Source organism: Lathyrus oleraceus, chromosome 3 (assembly GCF_024323335.1).
Source record: "Lathyrus oleraceus cultivar Zhongwan6 chromosome 3, CAAS_Psat_ZW6_1.0, whole genome shotgun sequence".
NCBI lineage: Eukaryota > Viridiplantae > Streptophyta > Magnoliopsida > Fabales > Fabaceae > Lathyrus > Lathyrus oleraceus.
In genome coordinates this window covers 328,556,334-328,577,337 of record NC_066581.1, presented here as the reverse complement: position 1 = coordinate 328,577,337, position 21,004 = coordinate 328,556,334, and positions in this window count along the sequence as shown.

Below are 21,004 nucleotides of genomic sequence, written 5' to 3'. Positions count from 1 at the left end.
TTCTCATCTTCTCCTGAATCATCTTAATCTTTTCTATAGTCTGTTGAACAATCTCCGGTCCAACCACAGCACTCTCACCGGACTCATACCAACATAAAGGCGTCCGACATCTCCTACCATACAAAGCTTCAAACGGTGCCATACCAATGCTCGAATGAAAACTATTGTTGTAGGTAAACTCAATCAAAGGCAAATAACAATCCCAAGCACCTCCCTTTTCCAAAACACAAGCCCTCAAAAGATCCTCTAATGACTGAATCGTCCTCTCAGTCTGACCATCAGTCTGCGGATGATATGCAGAACTCAATCTCAGCTTAGTTCCCAAAGCCCTCTGCAAACCTTCCCAGAACTTCGATGTAAATCTAGGATCTCGGTCCGAAACAATACTAGACGGAATACCATGCAAACTTACAATCTTCTCAATATACAACTCGGCTAGTCTCTCTAACGGATAATTCATTCTGATCGGAATGAAATGAGCCGATTTCGTCAATCTATCAACAATCACCCAAATAGCTTCAAAATTCCTACTTGTCCTCGGCAAACCAGAAACAAAATCCATACTGATACTATCCCACTTCCACTCTGGAATAGCCAACGGTTGCATTAGCCCAGACGGCTTCTGATGCTCAATCTTTGACTTCTGACAAGTCAAACAGGAATAAACAAAACTTGCAATTTCTCTTTTCATTCCCGGCCACCAAAATAACTTTTTCAAATCATGATACATCTTCGTAGCTCCCGGATGAATACTCAGGCCACTACGGTGTCCTTCCTCTAGAATACTCTTCTTAAGTTCGGTAACGTCCGGAATACACACCCGATTACCAAATTTCAAAACACCATTCTCATCAACTCTGAATTCACCACCTTGACCTTGATTCACTAAAGTCAACTTATCAACCAAAAGCACATCGGATTTCTGACCCTCTCTAATCTCATCCAGAATACCACTCGTTAACTTCAACATTCCCAATTTAACACTATTGTGAGTACTCTCACACACCAAACTCAAATCTCTAAACTGCTCAATTAAATCCAATTCCCTAACCATTAACATAGACATATGTAATGATTTCCGACTCAATGCATCAGCCACTACGTTTGCTTTACCCGGATGGTAATTCAAACCAAAGTCATAATCCTTCAGAAATTCTAACCATCTCCTCTGCCTCATATTCAGCTCTTTCTGATTGAACAAATACTTCAAACTTTTATGGTCACTGAAAACTTCAAATCTTGACCCGTACAAGTAGTGTCTCCATAACTTCAGAACAAATACCACAGCTGCCAACTCTAAATCGTGCGTCGGATAGTTCCTCTCATGAACTCTCAGTTGTCTCGAAGCATAAGCTATAACCTGCTTATTTTGCATCAACACACCACCCAAACCCAACAATGAAGCATCACAGTAAACCTCAAATGATTCCGACGGACTCGGTAATATCAGAATAGGAGCAGTAGTCAACCTTCTCTTTAACTCTTGGAAACCTTCTTCACATTTTAAATCCCAAACAAACGCTTGCCCCTTTCTAGTCAACATCGTCAACGGTAACGCCAACTTAGAAAATCCCTCAATGAACTTCCTATAATAACCAGCCAAACCAAGAAAACTTCGAATCTCAGCAACAGACTTCGGAGTTTCCCACTTAGATACCGCTTCTATCTTAGAAGGATCAACAGCAACACCCCTCTTGAAATCACATGACCAAGAAAACTAACCTCCTCTAACCAAAATTCACACTTAGACAGTTTAGCAAATAACTTCTTTTCTCGTAGAACTTCTAAAACCACTCTCAAATGCTCAGCATGCTCTTCTTCAGATTTCGAATACACCAAAATGTCATCAATAAACACCACAACAAACTGGTCTAGGTACGGATGGAAAATCCTATTCATATACTCCATGAATACTCCAGGCGCATTAGTCACACCAAAAGGCATTACAGAATACTCTAATGTCCATACCTTGTCCTGAAAGCAGTCTTCTGAATATCCTCAGTTTTTACACGTATCTGATGATACCCAGATCTCAAATCTATCTTGCTGAACACACTCGCACCAACCAACTGATCCATCAATCATCAATCCTCGGCAAAGGATACCGATTCTTGATCGTCACTTTATTCAGTTGCCTGTAATCCACACACAACCTCATAGTACCTTCTTTCTTCTTAACCAATAACACTGGCGCACCCCACGGTGACACACTCGGACGAATAAACTTCTTATCCAACAGATCTTCCAACTGACTCTTCAATTCAGCTAACTCAACAGCAGACATACGGTACGGAGCCATCGATATCGGTCTAGTACCAGGTACCAAATCAATCGAGAACTCAACTTCACGCTCTGGCGGCAATTCATTCACTTCTTCAGGAAACACATCAGGAAAATCACACACCACTGCTAGATCGCCAATCACCAGTTTACCTTTTGCCTCCAGAGTCGCTAACAGCATAAACAACTCCGCCCCATCTGCTACTTCCTCATTCACCTGCCTGGCTGATAGAAACAAACTCTTTCCTTCTTCAATCTCAGGAAATATCACAGTCTTATCAAAACAGTTGATAGAAACTCAGTTAAACACCAACCAGTTCATTCCCAAGATAACATCAATCTGCACTAGTGGAAGACACACAAGGTCTATCCCAAAGTCTCTACCAAAAATACTCAAAGGACAATTCAAACAAACTGAAGTAGTAGTCACTGAACCCTTCGCAGGAGTATCAATCACCATACTTCCAAGCATCTCAGATATCTCTAACTTAAGTTTCACAGCACAATCCAAAGATATAAAGGAATGAGTAGCACCTGTGTCGATAATAGCTACAAGAGGAAAGCCATTAATATAACACGTACCTCTGATCAAGCGATCATCTGCAGAAGTCTCAGAACCCGATAAGGCAAAGACCTTGCCTCCTGACTGATTCTCTTTCTTCGGCTTAGGACACTGTGGACTGATATGACCCAACTCTCCACAGTTGAAACAAGTTACAGTCTTCAACCGACACTCTGCAGCCAAATGACCACCTTTTCCACACTTGAAACACTTCATCTCAGCACTGGTACACTCATGGACACGATGTCCAGCCCGACCACATCTATAACACTTAGCAGGGGCACTAGAGTCTCCCCCACTAGGCCTCTTCATCCCACTCTGTCTCTGAAAACCTTTGCCAGCTGCATACGGTTTTCCACGATCATTCTGATTCTTGCCTTTCCTATCAACTCTCTGTTGATAGCTCTCTGCTCTGGCTTTGGAATCCTGTTCAAAAATCCTGCAACAGTCAACCAAGTCAGAAAACACTCTGATCCGCTGATATCCAATAGCCTGTTTGATCTCGGGACGCAACCCGTTCTCAAACTTCACACATTTCGAAAATTCTCCAGCAGCCTCATTATAGGGAGTGTAATATTTCGACAGCTCTGTGAACTTAGCAGCATACTCCGTAACAGACTTGTTACCCTGCTTCAACTCTAAGAACTCTATCTCTTTCTTTCCTCTGACATCTTCTGGAAAGTACTTCCTCAAGAATCTCTCTCTGAACACAGCCCAAGTGATTTCAGCATTCCCAGCAGTTTCCAACTCAGTGCGGGTAGCAACCCACCAATCATCAGCTTCCTCTGACAGCATATGCGTACCGAACCTGACCTTCTGGTTATCGGCACACTCAGTCACTCGGAAGATTCTCTCGATCTCCTTCAACCACTTCTGAGCGCCATCTGGATCGTATGCTCCCTTGAACATTGGAGGATTGTTCTTCTGGAACTCACTCAGTTGACGAGCAGCTCCCATTCCCACAACGTTCGGGTTCCCTCCAAGTACTCCAGCTAGCATACCCAGAGCCTCAGCAATCGCAGCATCGTCTCTACCTCTTCTAGCCATCTCTATTCTGAAAACCCAACAAGCCAAACAATAAGTACTGATAGGGTTACACAACACCTATCCCGTACAGGGGAAACAGAATAATTACGACTCGACTCGACCGACCAGGCTCTGATACCACTAATGTAACACCCTTCTAAAATACCCCAATTAATTAATTAAAATAATAAACATATATCAGAGTAATTATGCAGTTAAGGGTGTCACACAATCATTCACACCATGTTCCAAAATAAATGTCATGCTCTTTATTTAATCAATTAAATATTTGCATAAATCGCAGCGGATATAAATCAAATCAATCAAAACATGTAACATACTACATGTAAACTGGTTCAACCATCATTAACAACATAATTAAAAGGTTCCCTCCCGATGTTACATCTATCAGAGCATGACCCACTAAGGAGACTATACTAGACTCCAAGCATTCGCTTCTACTCAACTCATTGCTCGTTACCTGAAAAATAGTTGTAAGGGTGAGTTCCTCAATCGATATAATAAGCATTATAGAATCTCATGTCATGTTAAGTAATTTGACACATTAATCACCCTAATCACAACATACAATCAGTAACAGCACATCAGCTCAATATCGTATTCAACACCAACATAAAGCACAAGTATAATCTCAAATCATACTCCAAATCAACACAAACACACGTATAATATTGGAATACATCCATTCATATTATACGCCATACATACATTATGCAATGAGACTCCACACATGCGGTACCGACTATTCTTGAACATATAGTTCAAGCTCACCGATCCCTCCAGATACGGCTACTAAGCTCACTAGTCCCACTCATTTGAGACCTAGTGACTCACTCACTAATTCCTCACCATGGGAATTAGCTACAGCCCCGAAGGCTAGACTATGCACACTAATCATCTAGCATGCAAACATCAACAACAAATCCACAATGATTCACTCACTAATTCCTCACCATGGGAATTAGCTACAGCCCCAAAGGCTATGCTATGCACGCTAATCATCTAGCAATGCAGCATCCACAACAATTCACAACGGACATATGCTCACACTCTAAGCCATACAACAGTCCATTCACACATACATGCATAATACATACATTCACATCATTATGCATACCATCATACATCATCAACACATGTATCAACACATCATTATCATGTAAATCAATTAAATACAGTATTAGCACACTCTACTAATAACTATACTGCTCAAAACAGCGGGAAATCATCCCTACTATATCACACACTGATATAGGCAACCACCAATTAGGCACACAACATTTAAATTAACAATTTTTCCACTCTGCAACAGTGTTAACCGGTTAACGCCCTGGGTTAACCGGTTAACGCAGCACAACACGCTTCCTGTCCCAAAACTTAACAGTGTTAACCGGTTAACGCCCTGGGTTAACCGGTTAACGCAGCACAAACAACAATATCTCAGCAATCATAACAGTGTTAACCGGTTAACACCCTGGGTTAACCGGTTAACGCAGACAAAACAGCAAATTTTCACAACTCAAAACAGTGTTAACCGGTTAACACCCTGGGTTAACCGGTTAACGCAAGACAGAAGCTGTTCCTGCGCTAACTCAAGGCAGAATGCAGAATTCTCCGCATTTTCCGCCATTGGAGGACTTCCGGACCTCCGATTCCAATTCCGTAAAAAGCTATACGTTCGGGAAAACACGACTCACGCAATTACGGATTCAATCTTTAGCTTTTAACACAGTTTATCCAACGTAATTCCAGCATTCAACAATCCCAATTAGGGTCAAATCAACGGCTTATCACTACCCATTACATATTATCCCATAATACCCATTAATCGACGATAAACCCCCCTTACCTGAGTTAATCCGGCAAAATCTCTAAGCTCCAAGCTCTTCTCCAACCTTTTGCTCTCTGGTTCTTCCCCTTTGCCCCTTTTCCTCTTTCACGATCGCTTCTCTGCTTTTCACGTAAAAACCTTATTTTCCAAAAATGAACTCTTTTTCCTTAATTCCCACTTATATATTTTCCAATTTATTTTATTATCCCAATAAAATAATAATTCAATAATTCCAAAATAATAATAATAATAATCCAATTATCTAATTAAATTAATAAATATATTATTAACTTAATTTAAATAATTACCATATTATGATCGGGGTGTTACAACTCTCCCCCACTAAAAGAGTTTTCGTCCTCGAAAACATACCTCAATCGAATAACTCAGGATAAGACTCCTTCATCTGACTTTCCAGTTCCCAAGTCACATTGCCACCTGCTGGTCCTCCCCAAGCTACCTTCACCAAGGCAATCTCTTTACCCCGCAACTGCTTCAATTCTCGATCCTCGATCCTCATAGGCGATGTTTCAACAGTCAGGTTATCTCTCACCCGTACATCATCTACTTGGACTACATGCGACGGATCATGAATGTACCTCCTCAACTGAGACACATGAAAAACCTCATGCAAATTCGCAAGCGACGACGGTAAAGCGACACGATAGGCTACTTCCCCTATCCTCTCCAAAATCTGATAAGGACCAATAAATCGAGGTGTCAACTTTTTCGACTTCAAAGCTCGACCAACACCAGTTATCGGAGTAACGCGAAGAAACACATGATCTCCCTCTTGGAACTCAAGTGACTTCCTCCTCTTATCATGATAACTCTTCTGACGACTCTGAGCAATTCTCATCTTCTCCTGAATCATCTTAATCTTTTCTGTAGTCTGTTGAACAATCTCCGGTCCAACCACAGCACTCTCACCGGACTCATACCAACATAAAGGCGTCCGACATCTCCTACCATACAAAGCTTCAAACGGTGCCATACCAATGCTCGAATGAAAACTATTGTTGTAGGTAAACTCAATCAAAGGCAAATAACAATCCCAAGCACCTCCCTTTTCCAAAACACAAGCCCTCAAAAGATCCTCTAATGACTGAATCGTCCTCTCAGTCTGACCATCAGTCTGCGGATGATATGCAGAACTCAATCTCAGCTTAGTTCCCAAAGCCCTCTGCAAACCTTCCCAGAACTTCGATGTAAATCTAGGATCTCGGTCCGAAACAATACTAGACGGAATACCATGCAAACTTACAATCTTCTCAATATACAACTCGGCTAGTCTCTCTAACGGATAATCCATTCTGATCGGAATGAAATGAGCCGATTTCGTCAATCTATCAACAATCACCCAAATAGCTTCAAAATTCCTACTTGTCCTCGGCAAACCAGAAACAAAATCCATACTGATACTATCCCACTTCCACTCTGGAATAGCCAACGGTTGCATTAGCCCAGACGGCTTCTGATGCTCAATCTTTGACTTCTGACAAGTCAAACAGGAATAAACAAAACTTGCAATTTCTCTTTTCATTCCCGGCCACCAAAATAACTTTTTCAAATCATGATACATCTTCGTAGCTCCCGGATGAATACTCAGGCCACTACGGTGTCCTTCCTCTAGAATACTCTTCTTAAGTTCGGTAACGTCCGGAATACACACCCGATTACCAAATTTCAAAACACCATTCTCATCAACTCTGAATTCACCACCTTGACCTTGATTCACTAAAGTCAACTTATCAACCAAAAGCACATCGGATTTCTGACCCTCTCTAATCTCATCCAGAATACCACTCGTTAACTTCAACATTCCCAATTTAACACTATTGTGAGTACTCTCACACACCAAACTCAAATCTCTAAACTGCTCAATTAAATCCAATTCCCTAACCATTAACATAGACATATGTAATGATTTCCGACTCAATGCATCAGCCACTACGTTTGCTTTACCCGGATGGTAATTCAAACCAAAGTCATAATCCTTCAGAAATTCTAACCATCTCCTCTGCCTCATATTCAGCTCTTTCTGATCGAACAAATACTTCAAACTTTTATGGTCACTGAAAACTTCAAATCTTGACCCGTACAAGTAGTGTCTCCATAACTTCAGAACAAATACCACAGCTGCCAACTCTAAATCGTGCGTCGGATAGTTCCTCTCATGAACTCTCAGTTGTCTCGAAGCATAAGCTATAACCTGCTTATTTTGCATCAACACACCACCCAAACCCAACAATGAAGCATCACAGTAAACCTCAAATGATTCCGACGGACTCGGTAATATCAGAATAGGAGCAGTAGTCAACCTTCTCTTTAACTCTTGGAAACCTTCTTCACATTTTAAATCCCAAACAAACGCTTGCCCCTTTCTAGTCAACATCGTCAACGGTAACGCCAACTTAGAAAATCCCTCAATGAACTTCCTATAATAACCAGCCAAACCAAGAAAACTTCGAATCTCAGCAACAGACTTCGGAGTTTCCCACTTAGATACCGCTTCTATCTTAGAAGGATCAACAGCAACACCCCCTCTTGAAATCACATGACCAAGAAAACTAACCTCCTCTAACCAAAATTCACACTTAGACAGTTTAGCAAATAACTTCTTTTCTCGTAGAACTTCTAAAACCACTCTCAAATGCTCAGCATGCTCTTCTTCAGATTTCGAATACACCAAAATGTCATCAATAAACACCACAACAAACTGGTCTAGGTACGGATGGAAAATCCTATTCATATACTCCATGAATACTCCAGGCGCATTAGTCACACCAAAAGGCATTACAGAATACTCATAATGTCCATACCTTGTCCTGAAAGCAGTCTTCTGAATATCCTCAGTTTTTACACGTATCTGATGATACCCAGATCTCAAATCTATCTTGCTGAACACACTCGCACCAACCAACTGATCCATCAATCATCAATCCTCGGCAAAGGATACCGATTCTTGATCGTCACTTTATTCAGTTGCCTGTAATCCACACACAACCTCATAGTACCTTCTTTCTTCTTAACCAATAACACTGGCGCACCCCACGGTGACACACTCGGACGAATAAACTTCTTATCCAACAGATCTTCCAACTGACTCTTCAATTCAGCTAACTCAACAGCAGACATACGGTACGGAGCCATCGATATCGGTCTAGTACCAGGTACCAAATCAATCGAGAACTCAACTTCACGCTCTGGCGGCAATTCATTCACTTCTTCAGGAAACACATCAGGAAAATCACACACCACTGCTAGATCGCCAATCACCAGTTTACCTTTTGCCTCCAGAGTCGCTAACAGCATAAACAACTCCGCCCCATCTGCTACTTCCTCATTCACCTGCCTGGCTGATAGAAACAAACTCTTTCCTTCTTCAATCTCAGGAAATATCACAGTCTTATCAAAACAGTTGATAGAAACTCGGTTAAACACTAACCAGTTCATTCCCAAGATAACATCAATCTGCACTAGTGGAAGACACACAAGGTCTATCCCAAAGTCTCTACCAAAAATACTCAAAGGACAATTCAAACAAACTGAAGTAGTAGTCACTGAACCCTTCGCAGGAGTATCAATCACCATACTTCCAAGCATCTCAGATATCTCTAACTTAAGTTTCACAGCACAATCCAAAGATATAAAGGAATGAGTAGCACCTGTGTCGATAATAGCTACAAGAGGAAAGCCATTAATATAACACGTACCTCTGATCAAGCGATCATCTGCAGAAGTCTCAGAACCCGATAAGGCAAAGACCTTGCCTCCTGACTGATTCTCTTTCTTCGGCTTAGGACACTGTGGACTGATATGACCCAACTCTCCACAGTTGAAACAAGTTACAGTCTTCAACCGACACTCTGCAGCCAAATGACCACCTTTTCCACACTTGAAACACTTCATCTCAGCACTGGTACACTCATGGACACGATGTCCAGCCCGACCACATCTATAACACTTAGCAGGGGCACTAGAGTCTCCCCCACTAGGCCTCTTCATCCCACTCTGTCTCTGAAAACCTTTGCCAGCTGCATACGGTTTTCCACGATCATTCTGATTCTTGCCTTTCCTATCAACTCTCTGTTGATAGCTCTCTGCTCTGGCTTTGGAATCCTGTTCAAAAATCCTGCAACAGTCAACCAAGTCAGAAAACACTCTGATCCGCTGATATCCAATAGCCTGTTTGATCTCGGGACGCAACCCGTTCTCAAACTTCACACATTTCGAAAATTCTCCAGCAGCCTCATTATAGGGAGTGTAATATTTCGACAGCTCTGTGAACTTAGCAGCATACTCCGTAACAGACTTGTTACCCTGCTTCAACTCTAAGAACTCTATCTCTTTCTTTCCTCTGACATCTTCTGGAAAGTACTTCCTCAAGAATCTCTCTCTGAACACAGCCCAAGTGATTTCAGCATTCCCAGCAGTTTCCAACTCAGTGCGGGTAGCAACCCACCAATCATCAGCTTCCTCTGACAGCATATGCGTACCGAACCTGACCTTCTGGTTATCGGCACACTCAGTCACTCGGAAGATTCTCTCGATCTCCTTCAACCACTTCTGAGCGCCATCTGGATCGTATGCTCCCTTGAACATTGGAGGATTGTTCTTCTGGAACTCACTCAGTTGACGAGCAGCTCCCATTCCCACAACGTTCGGGTTCCCTCCAAGTACTCCAGCTAGCATACCCAGAGCCTCAGCAATCGCAGCATCGTCTCTACCTCTTCCAGCCATCTCTATTCTGAAAACCCAACAAGCCAAACAATAAGTACTGATAGGGTTACACAACACCTATCCCGTACAGGGGAAACAGAATAATTACGACTCGACTCGACCGACCAGGCTCTGATACCACTAATGTAACACCCTTCTAAAATACCCCAATTAATTAATTAAAATAATAAACATATATCAGAGTAATTATGCAGTTAAGGGTGTCACACAATCATTCACACCATGTTCCAAAATAAATGTCATGCTCTTTATTTAATCAATTAAATATTTGCATAAATCGCAGCGGATATAAATCAAATCAATCAAAACATGTAACATACTACATGTAAACTGGTTCAACCATCATTAACAACATAATTAAAAGGTTCCCTCCCGATGTTACATCTATCAGAGCATGACCCACTAAGGAGACTATACTAGACTCCAAGCATTCGCTTCTACTCAACTCATTGCTCGTTACCTGAAAAATAGTTGTAAGGGTGAGTTCCTCAATCGATATAATAAGCATTATAGAATCTCATGTCATGTTAAGTAATTTGACACATTAATCACCCTAATCACAACATACAATCAGTAACAGCACATCAGCTCAATATCGTATTCAACACCAACATAAAGCACAAGTATAATCTCAAATCATACTCCAAATCAACACAAACACACGTATAATATTGGAATACATCCATTCATATTATACGCCATACATACATTATGCAATGAGACTCCACACATGCGGTACCGACTATTCTTGAACATATAGTTCAAGCTCACCGATCCCTCCAGATACGGCTACTAAGCTCACTAGTCCCACTCATTTGAGACCTAGTGACTCACTCACTAATTCCTCACCATGGGAATTAGCTACAGCCCCGAAGGCTAGACTATGCACACTAATCATCTAGCATGCAAACATCAACAACAAATCCACAATGATTCACTCACTAATTCCTCACCATGGGAATTAGCTACAGCCACAAAGGCTATGCTATGCACGCTAATCATCTAGCAATGCAGCATCCACAACAATTCACAACGGACATATGCTCACACTCTAAGCCATACAACAGTCCATTCACACATACATGCATAATACATACATTCACATCATTATGCATACCATCATACATCATCAACACATGTATCAACATATCATTATCATGTAAATCAATTAAATACAGTATTAGCACACTCTACTAATAACTATACTGCTCAAAACAGCGGGAAATCATCCCTACTATATCACACACTGATATAGGCAACCACCAATTAGGCACACAACATTTAAATTAACAATTTTTCCACTCTGCAACAGTGTTAACCGGTTAACGCCCTGGGTTAACCGGTTAACGCAGCACAACACGCTTCCTGTCCCAAAACTTAACAGTGTTAACCGGTTAACGCCCTGGGTTAACCGGTTAACGCAACACAAACAGCAATATCTCAGCAATCACAACAGTGTTAACCGGTTAACACCCTGGGTTAACCGGTTAACGCAGACAAAACAGCAAATTTTCACAACTCAAAACAGTGTTAACCGGTTAACACCCTGGGTTAACCGGTTAACGCAAGACAGAAGCTGTTCCTGCGCTAACTCAAGGCAGAATGCAGAATTCTCCGCATTTTCCGCCATTGGAGGACTTCCGGACCTCCGATTCCAATTCCGTAAAAAGCTATACGTTCGGGAAAACACGACTCACGCAATTACGGATTCAATCTTTAGCTTTTAACACAGTTTATCCAACGTAATTCCAGCATTCAACAATCCCAATTAGGGTCAAATCAACGGCTTATCACTACCCATTACATATTATCCCATAATACCCATTAATCGACGATAAACCCCCCTTACCTGAGTTAATCCGGCAAAATCTCTAAGCTCCAAGCTCTTCTCCAACCTTTTGCTCTCTGGTTCTTCCCCTTTGCCCCTTTTCCTCTTTCACGATCGCTTCTCTGCTTTTCACGTAAAAACCTTATTTTCCAAAAATGAACTCTTTTTCCTTAATTCCCACTTATATATTTTCCAATTTATTTTATTATCCCAATAAAATAATAATTCAATAATTCCAAAATAATAATAATAATAATCCAATTATCTAATTAAATTAATAAATATATTATTAACTTAATTTAAATAATTACCATATTATGATCGGGGTGTTACACCATGCACCCTCTTCATTGGTTATGAGAACAGTGTCACGAGAAGTAGCATTATCTTTAATAAAATACAAATTCAGTGAGTCTGAAACAAATCAAGCAGATAAATAAAGCAATCATAAATGATCATAAACAAAAGTGTAAAAATTCATCAACGTCAGATGGGTTTTCAAAGAGAAACTTAAATCAGATGGATCAATTGAAAAACACAAAGCAAGGTTAGCAGTAAGAGGTTTTCTACAGAAACCTAGGTTAGACTACCTTGAGGTGTTTGCTCTTGTAGCGAGACATGAGACAATCAGACTGGTGATTGCGATAGCTGCTAACAGGAATTGGCCTCTGATGCATTTAGATGAGAAATCTGCATTTCTGAACGGTCCATTACAAGAAGAGGTATATGTGTCACAACCTCCTGGATTTGTGAAAAAGAATCAAGAAGGAATGGTGTACAGGTTACATAAAGTATTGTATGGACCGAAATAAGCTCCGAGAGCTTGGAATCTGAAAATTGATTCATTTTTCAAGTTTCAAGGATTCAGAAAGTGTGATATAGAGTATGTTGTTTATGTTCAACATACTTATAAAGGCAATATGATTCTGGTGTGTCTCTATGTTGATGGCATATTCCTAACAGGGAGTTGTGAATATGATATAGCTAAGTTCAAGAAGGTGTTGATGAATGAGTTTGAGATAACTGATCTAGGAAAGATGACATATTTCTTAGGGATGGAGTTTATGTACTCTAAGAAGAGTATCATTTTTCATCAGCTGAAGTATGAACTTAAGCTTCTGAAGAGATTTGACCTGCTGAATTGTAAGGTTGTGGTCACACCTGTAGAAACAAATAAAAAATTGGATTCTGATCCTAAAGGTGATGATGATGTAGATGCTATAACTTTCAAGCAGTTAGTTGGATCTCTGAGGTATTTGTGTAATATCAGACTTAATATTTGCTATGTAGTAAGAATGGTTAATAGGTTCATGACTAAACCGAAGTGGTCTTATTACCAAGCTGCTGTCAGGATTCTGAGGTATATTAAGGGGACTCTGAAGTATGGAGTTTTGTTCCCTTTTGGAGAAAAGACTAAGTCAGAGCCGATGTGTTACTCAGACTATGATTGGTGTGGAGATAAAGTTGATAGAAGAAGTATTTCTAGAAATTTGTTTAAGTATCTAAGAGGCCCTATTTATTGGTTTTCCAAGAAGCAACCAGTTGTTTATTTGTCAACTTGTGAAGCTGAATATATTATCGGTGTTGTGATATATTATATCTAATGTTTTTCCTACACCATTTCCTACACTTATACTTACACTAAACACTGTTCGGGGAACAATATTTTTTAAATAAAATAATATTAAAAATATATTTTAAATAAAAAATATATTTTAAATAAAAAATATATTTTAAATAAAAAATATATTTTTTAAAATAATTTTGTAACAAAAATATAACATTTGTCATTAATCAATATTATTATTGCATTAACCACAAAAATATATATTATTAACCACATATTTTCCTGATATTTTATTAATCAATTTCACAATTTTATTAACTAATAAAATAAATGATATTAACCAAATTCTAACATTAATTTATAATTTAATTAATAAATTTTAAAAATTAAAAACAATAAATACTAAAATAAAATTAGTTAATATCAAAAAAATTTATAAACTATTATTTACATTATATTAACCAATTTTATTCAGTATTTACTATTTTTAATTTTTGAAATTTATTAACCAAATTATAAATAATATAAGAACTTGATAAATAATATGTATTTTATTGATTAATGAAATAGTGAAGTTGGTTAATAAACTATCAAGAAATACGTGATTAATAATATATATTTGTGTGGTTAATGTAATAATAAAATTAATTAATAATAAATATTATATTTTTGTTATGAAATTAATTTTAAAAAATTATTTTTTATAAATAGTTTTTTATTTAAAATATTTTTTTAATATTATTTTATTAGAAAACACTATCGATCATATAAATACGGTGAATAATAACATTTTATATAAATATTGGTGTAAAAAATAGTCATAAGAATATGAAGATAAAATCACCTCATACAACAAGTTAATACATTCTCTCATTATGAAAAAGATTACGCGTGCAATATTTAAAAATAGGTTATAGTGCAAAAAATCATTTTAAAATAATTGAAATAAACGAGCTAGCCTCGAAAATAGTGAATAACCAAAGGAAACAGCCCTCAAAGTATCAACACACCTAATGTACCACAAAACTAGAGAATTATCACCACTCTCACAAAGGCTATTGCCAATATGGGCTAGATCTATGTTATAGACCAGCCTAACTATCAAGAGAAATTTAATGAATAGGACATGAGGGAAACCACTCAAAAGGAATTTTACAAGGTCCCAAAGTATTTAAAAGATTTTGTGGTCCCTAAAATAAAGAAGTACCAATCCAAGAGAGTCTATAATAGTCTATTGTTATATATTTTCTCATAGAATAAGAATCTCACTCGGGTGCCAAGAAATGTTCTTGTACTTTTTAAAAAATAATTTCTAAAATAACTTCTAATTTAAAAATGATGTGACATTTTTTTTTTGTATATAATAGTTTTTGAATTATTTGATCAAATAAAATAATAATAACTAATATTTTACTCAATAAATTTTAACCAAAAGATTACCTATTTATAATTTCTATGATGACAATATCATTTATTGACTACTACAGAAAATACCTATCACAATTATTGGAAAATGAAAAATCATTACGCTGGTCAAACCGTTATGATGTAAAGTGTGATTGTATGTATGATGTTTTCAACCACAGGCGATCATGTATTTAGTAACGCGCTACCTACTATAACAGTTACTTTAAACAACCGTTATGATATCCTTTAATACAACATATTTAACAATGGTTGTCCTAAACAACCGTTGTGATATATAGACATGAGTTTATTATAAATTATGTGGAATGTTTGTTTTGTCAATGCTCACTAAACATGTAACATTTCAATCTGCACTAGAACATTATAATATAACAAATTAAGTTATATTAGAAATACAAGTTCACATTCAATGCTAGACAAAAGTTTTTCAACACCTTATCCGTATTTTGTTCTTTGACAGTAAGAACTTGATTTAATGATCGAAATTCTTCAACTGCCAATGCCTTCACCTCTAGTTCTTTTTGTAAAATATTATCTACTTTGCAAACAATATTAGAGGTGGAGAGAGAGGCGGTTGAAGACCTACAATCATTAAACCAAGTTCTAACAGTCAAAGAACAACATGCAGTTAACGATGTGAAGAATTCTTGTCAAGAATTGAATGTGTACTTATTTTCTAATACAACTTTATATATCATATCATAACTTGCTAATCCAATTTAAAAATTTATATATTCGATAAATAATTGGAAAAACATTCAAACCATATAATATATAATAAACTCGTATTTTGAAAAAACATTAACAATAACATTCATCAACAATAAACCATAAACAAGAAATACAACATATCAAGTCATAGAATGCTTCAGAAACATATCATACATGTCCCATAATGGCGTGTCTACAATGAAATAAGGATGAAACTAAAGTTAGAGTAACAAACTTAATATCCATACCTACAAGTTTGCAACGCTAAATTTAGCTTCGTCCTCTTTATTGAAACAAACATCATGTAGCGGGGTATTCGTTACCATTAGAGATATTGACTAAATCCAAGGTAAATCATATAAGTCGAGTCGCCACCGCACTTCTATTTATCCAAAGGAATGGTTAGAAAGCGAACAAAAACCTAATAGTTTTAACAAAAACTAGTAAAAGAAACAGAGATCTGGGTAAGGGGGTTGGTTATGCAATGGGAAGGTGTTAGGCACCCAAAACATCCTAGGTACTCCTAGGGAGCCCTTTTCATACTTGTTGTGAAGGTTGTTTGTTTTGTGGAAAATTTTGTTTGTGCAAACATGATTGAAGAGATGAGAAGAGAATGTACAAATTATTTACATTTTGTGTTTGGATGGATAAACCCATTGCCTACGTACCTGTAAGACCCCAATTTTGTCCCTAAGATCCCTCATGGCATCATATCATATCATATCATTGCCTCAAGGATCATTGTGCACCTTGCCTTCTTCCCTGTGGTTGGGTCATCTTTTGAGAGTGGTTCTTGATCACCAAGCATGTTTGGCATATGTATATCATTGCTTTTCATTTGTTTACTAACCAAAAGTACAAAAATATGTCATCTAACCTTGTTACTTGCAGATGAAGCAATCTTAGGTCAAACCAGTCAAAGGCATTCATTGAGCAATAGATGGTGGCCATTCTTGAGAATTTGGTCACCATGATCATTCACAAGAGTTCATATGAACCATGATATCATTTTGAATCAAGATCTCAAGTGGTAGAGGCTTGGATTTCATCTGAGCATAACCAGGTCAACTGAAACCCTAGAAAAGTCAACACAAGTCAACTGTGCATTCAATAATGGATTTGAAGGTGGGAGATGGTTAGAGAGGCTTCATTCATGTTCAAACAAGTCTCATTTAACATTTCAAACATCAACAATGAAGAATTTGAAGTCAGATGAAAACTTTCCAAAAATAGTAAGTGACCTGTAATTTGAAATTGCCCAAAATGGAAAGGTTTTCTCCTCAAGATTACATCATCAAGAAAGCTTCAAATGAAATTTTGTCCAACATGAAAGTTGTAGATCTTTCTCTCTCATTTCCAAAATGTCCAAGATCATCCATTTCTCATTTGTGGTTGGAGAGATATGATCAAAACATGGCCAAGTGTGGATTGAACTTCAAAAGTGCATAACTTCTCAACCAATGCTCTAAATCATGTGGCTCTTTTTGCATATTTCTTGTTTTGACCTATAATTTCATAATCTTGCATTACATTGCATCATTTCTCATTTCATGATCATTTGCAAAATTTTGATTTTTGGAGGGAATTTTCACAATTTAAAATTGGTAATTCATTTGAATATTTTACAATTGCCAATAGCTCCAAAATGTCATTTTAAGTGAATTTGAACTAAATTCGTGCACTGTTCATGCACCATTTTCATGCAAGGGTGAAAAATCACATTTTGTCAAAACACCTCCTAAGTTAATCATTCATTAGCATTTTGGTTAAACATGATTAGGCATGACTAATTAGGGGTATATAAGCTCAAACCCTAACAGAAAACACTAACCACACTTCACAAAATTCAGATCTAGAATTTTTCTCTCAAATTTCTCTCAAATTTTTCTCTCATTTCTTCATATCAATTCACAAATCCTTGCTTAGTTCATCATCTAGCATCATCACTGATCATTATTCACGCAAGAACCATTTGAATTCGTGCCATTTCAAGCTGCTCAAAGCAAGAACATCAACAATGGTGGATTCTTCATTCTGTTGATTCAAGCTCAATTGGACATCAAGAACTCCTTCAATCCATTACACAAGCTTGCAAGAGAAGGATCTAAGCACTACAAGGCCAGGAACACACGGATTTGCAAACTGCTCTTCAAGAGGTCACAAATTTGACTCTCTCTTTTCTCATTTTTGTTATATGATTGTTGTAGATCTCGTTTGTGTGATGATTCTGAGCTTCGTTTCACTTAATTCCATGCTATATTGAGAGAGAATCGAAGATTTAAAGTTTTCATGATGAATTTTATGTTGCTCGATTCATGCATGTTGTGATGATTTTGGATGAAATACGTGTTGATTCTTAGTGTATGATGTTAGATATACATGTATGTATGCTCATTTGTTATTTCTGGGAAAAAATTTCATCACGTTCTTGAGCGTGTACTGTTCCTGGAAATGTGTTTTGTGAAGAAGACGATCCAGATGTAAGGCCACGGTTTTGGCTGTTTGATTCGCAACGCTTTTCTGTTTCCTATGTTCCTAAGAAAACCGTTGCCATAGTGTTAGGGTTTAGTGGTAATTGGCTGCATGCGCGCCTTCATGAAGCTCGCTGATTGGCCAGGCTTCCACTAATTGGAACGCGCGCGTTTAGTCTTGTAGCGCCAATTCCAAATTCAAATTAATTTCAGCATATTCCAATTAATTCAATTCCTAATTCAATTTTTATTTCAATTTCCATTTGCATTTTAGAAAATTCATAACTAATTCAAAAATGATCCAATTGGCATGGGAATTTTTGCTATGATTTCCTTTTTCTCTCTACTTTTTTATCAGCATGATAATCAAAGTTGTGCCTGGCCCGGATTTATTTTTGTCTAGTGTTTTTGTATGTGTATGCATTTTGGACCTTGCTTGCCATTTCCTTTGTGAAATAATGTGTGTTGATCCAATGCTTCTGGAAATTTGCATGATGAAACTAGACACTCTAATTGATATTTTGGTGTTGAGTTTGCAATTTTCTCATTTGTGGTTTCTGGTTTGTGAATTTTCTAAGTAGGTGTGACAATTTGTGTCACACCTTTGCATGCTCATCTTATGCCATGTGTTTACCCTATCAAATGATGCTCAATTGTTCTGATTTTTTGCATGCTGATATATGATATGTCTTAGAGATGTATGAATTTTTCCAGATTTTCGTGAATCATTTCTGATTTAATTGGGATTTTTCATTCTGTTTGATCACATGTGGACTTTAAAATTGTCTTGAACTTAGAATGATCATAAAATGCATTTGGTAAATGATATGGATGTGAGACTTTTTGCTATGTGTCAATAATTGTTTGAAGTTTCATCATGTCAAATTTCAGCTTCTGTTTTAAATTTTTTCCTCATCTTTGACCCTAGGCTTTGACCTAGGGGTTTGCTTCTCATCTTTGAGCTTTGTTTTCAGGTTAATCACTCAAGTTCCATAGTTGTTGATGCTCCATCATTTGAGCACTTGAAGTTTACCATTGTCTACTAACATTGTGTGTTTTGTAGGGCTGTTAACTCATTTGAGCTTAACTTGTGGCTTATGCCTTTGCTTATTGGGTTTGACTGTTGATATTAACTGTTGTTGGATTGTCTGAACTTTGTACTGATTTGTGTGATGTTTCCACAGGTACATATAGTTGCTTAAGTTCATTTTGAACTTGCTTTTGCTTGGTTGCTTAACCACTTAGGTATAATTTCTCTTCTTCATGTAGTCTGGAAGACCTGGCCTGTTATGTGGCCAGGCACCTGTCTGAAGTCCTCCTTAAGAGGCAATGCTTGTGATTGTTTACTCTTTGTGCCAAGCAGGAAAAGTCCTTTGATAAGGCAATTGGTAGATAAAAGAGATGTGTAGTCCATCTCCTACTATTCAGTGTGTCATCCCTTTGCTCACATTACATGTTGATGCATTGTGGATCTTAACCCAAGATCTATAGAGTCATTCACTTGTGGAGAGAGTTCCAACTTTCTGAACTCCCACACATTCTATCATTCAAAGCTCTCCCAGGCCAAGGATAAGAGCTATGAGGCACACCCCTCATCTCCATTTCATCTGCTTCACCTTAACCCTCAATGTTAAGGTTAAGAGCATCACTTACCCCATTCCAGTTGACTTTAAAGTCTAACCTTGATTGAGCCTAATTGCTTGTATATAGTGTGTGCTAATTGACTTGTGTGTCTGCTTATTTGATTCATCTGTGCATAGTTGCTTGAGTGTGCCTTTGTGCATTTATCATCATCATGTGTATATCATTTCATAAACTTGGCTTTAATAGCATTTTTGCTTTGTCCATGGAGGAGACAAGCATAAGTCCATTACTTGGCAGTTGTTCCAATGATATGGTGTGAGACTAGTGTAAGTCCCTTGTTTGGCATCTGGTATCATTGTTTCGTTTTAGGAGATTGGTGTAAATCCATTGATTGGTATCCGGTATCCGTGTTTGTTTTGTGAGATTGGTATAAGTCCATTGATTGGCATCCGGTATCATTGTTTTGTTTTAGGAGATTGGTGTAAATCCATTGATTGGTATCCGGTATCCACCCTTGTTTATGAGATTGGTGTAAGTCCATTGATTGACATCCGGTATCACCTTGCTTTTGTTCATTTGCTCACTTGCATTGTTGCCTATTCCAAAGGACACACTTGAATCATCTACATATGATTTCAAGAGGTGAACACCTAAGAAGTTTTACTTCCTCACCCTTCCATCGTTTGTGTGTGTTTTCAAAACTCCCTTTTCACATTGTTAATCCAAACTTTGAACTATTGTGCAAACATTGTCATCTCTTTTCAAATTAGAAACCTAGGCTTTAAGCCTTTGATTTTTCAAACTCCATTTCATAACACTTCTTTGAATTGAATTCTAATCATACTTTGACCACTCTTTTGTGAATAAATCTTAATTGGTTAATCCAACTCATTCAATTGTTTTGTGGCTTTGTCCATTCTTGATAAGTTTTCATGCATTAGCCATAGGTTTG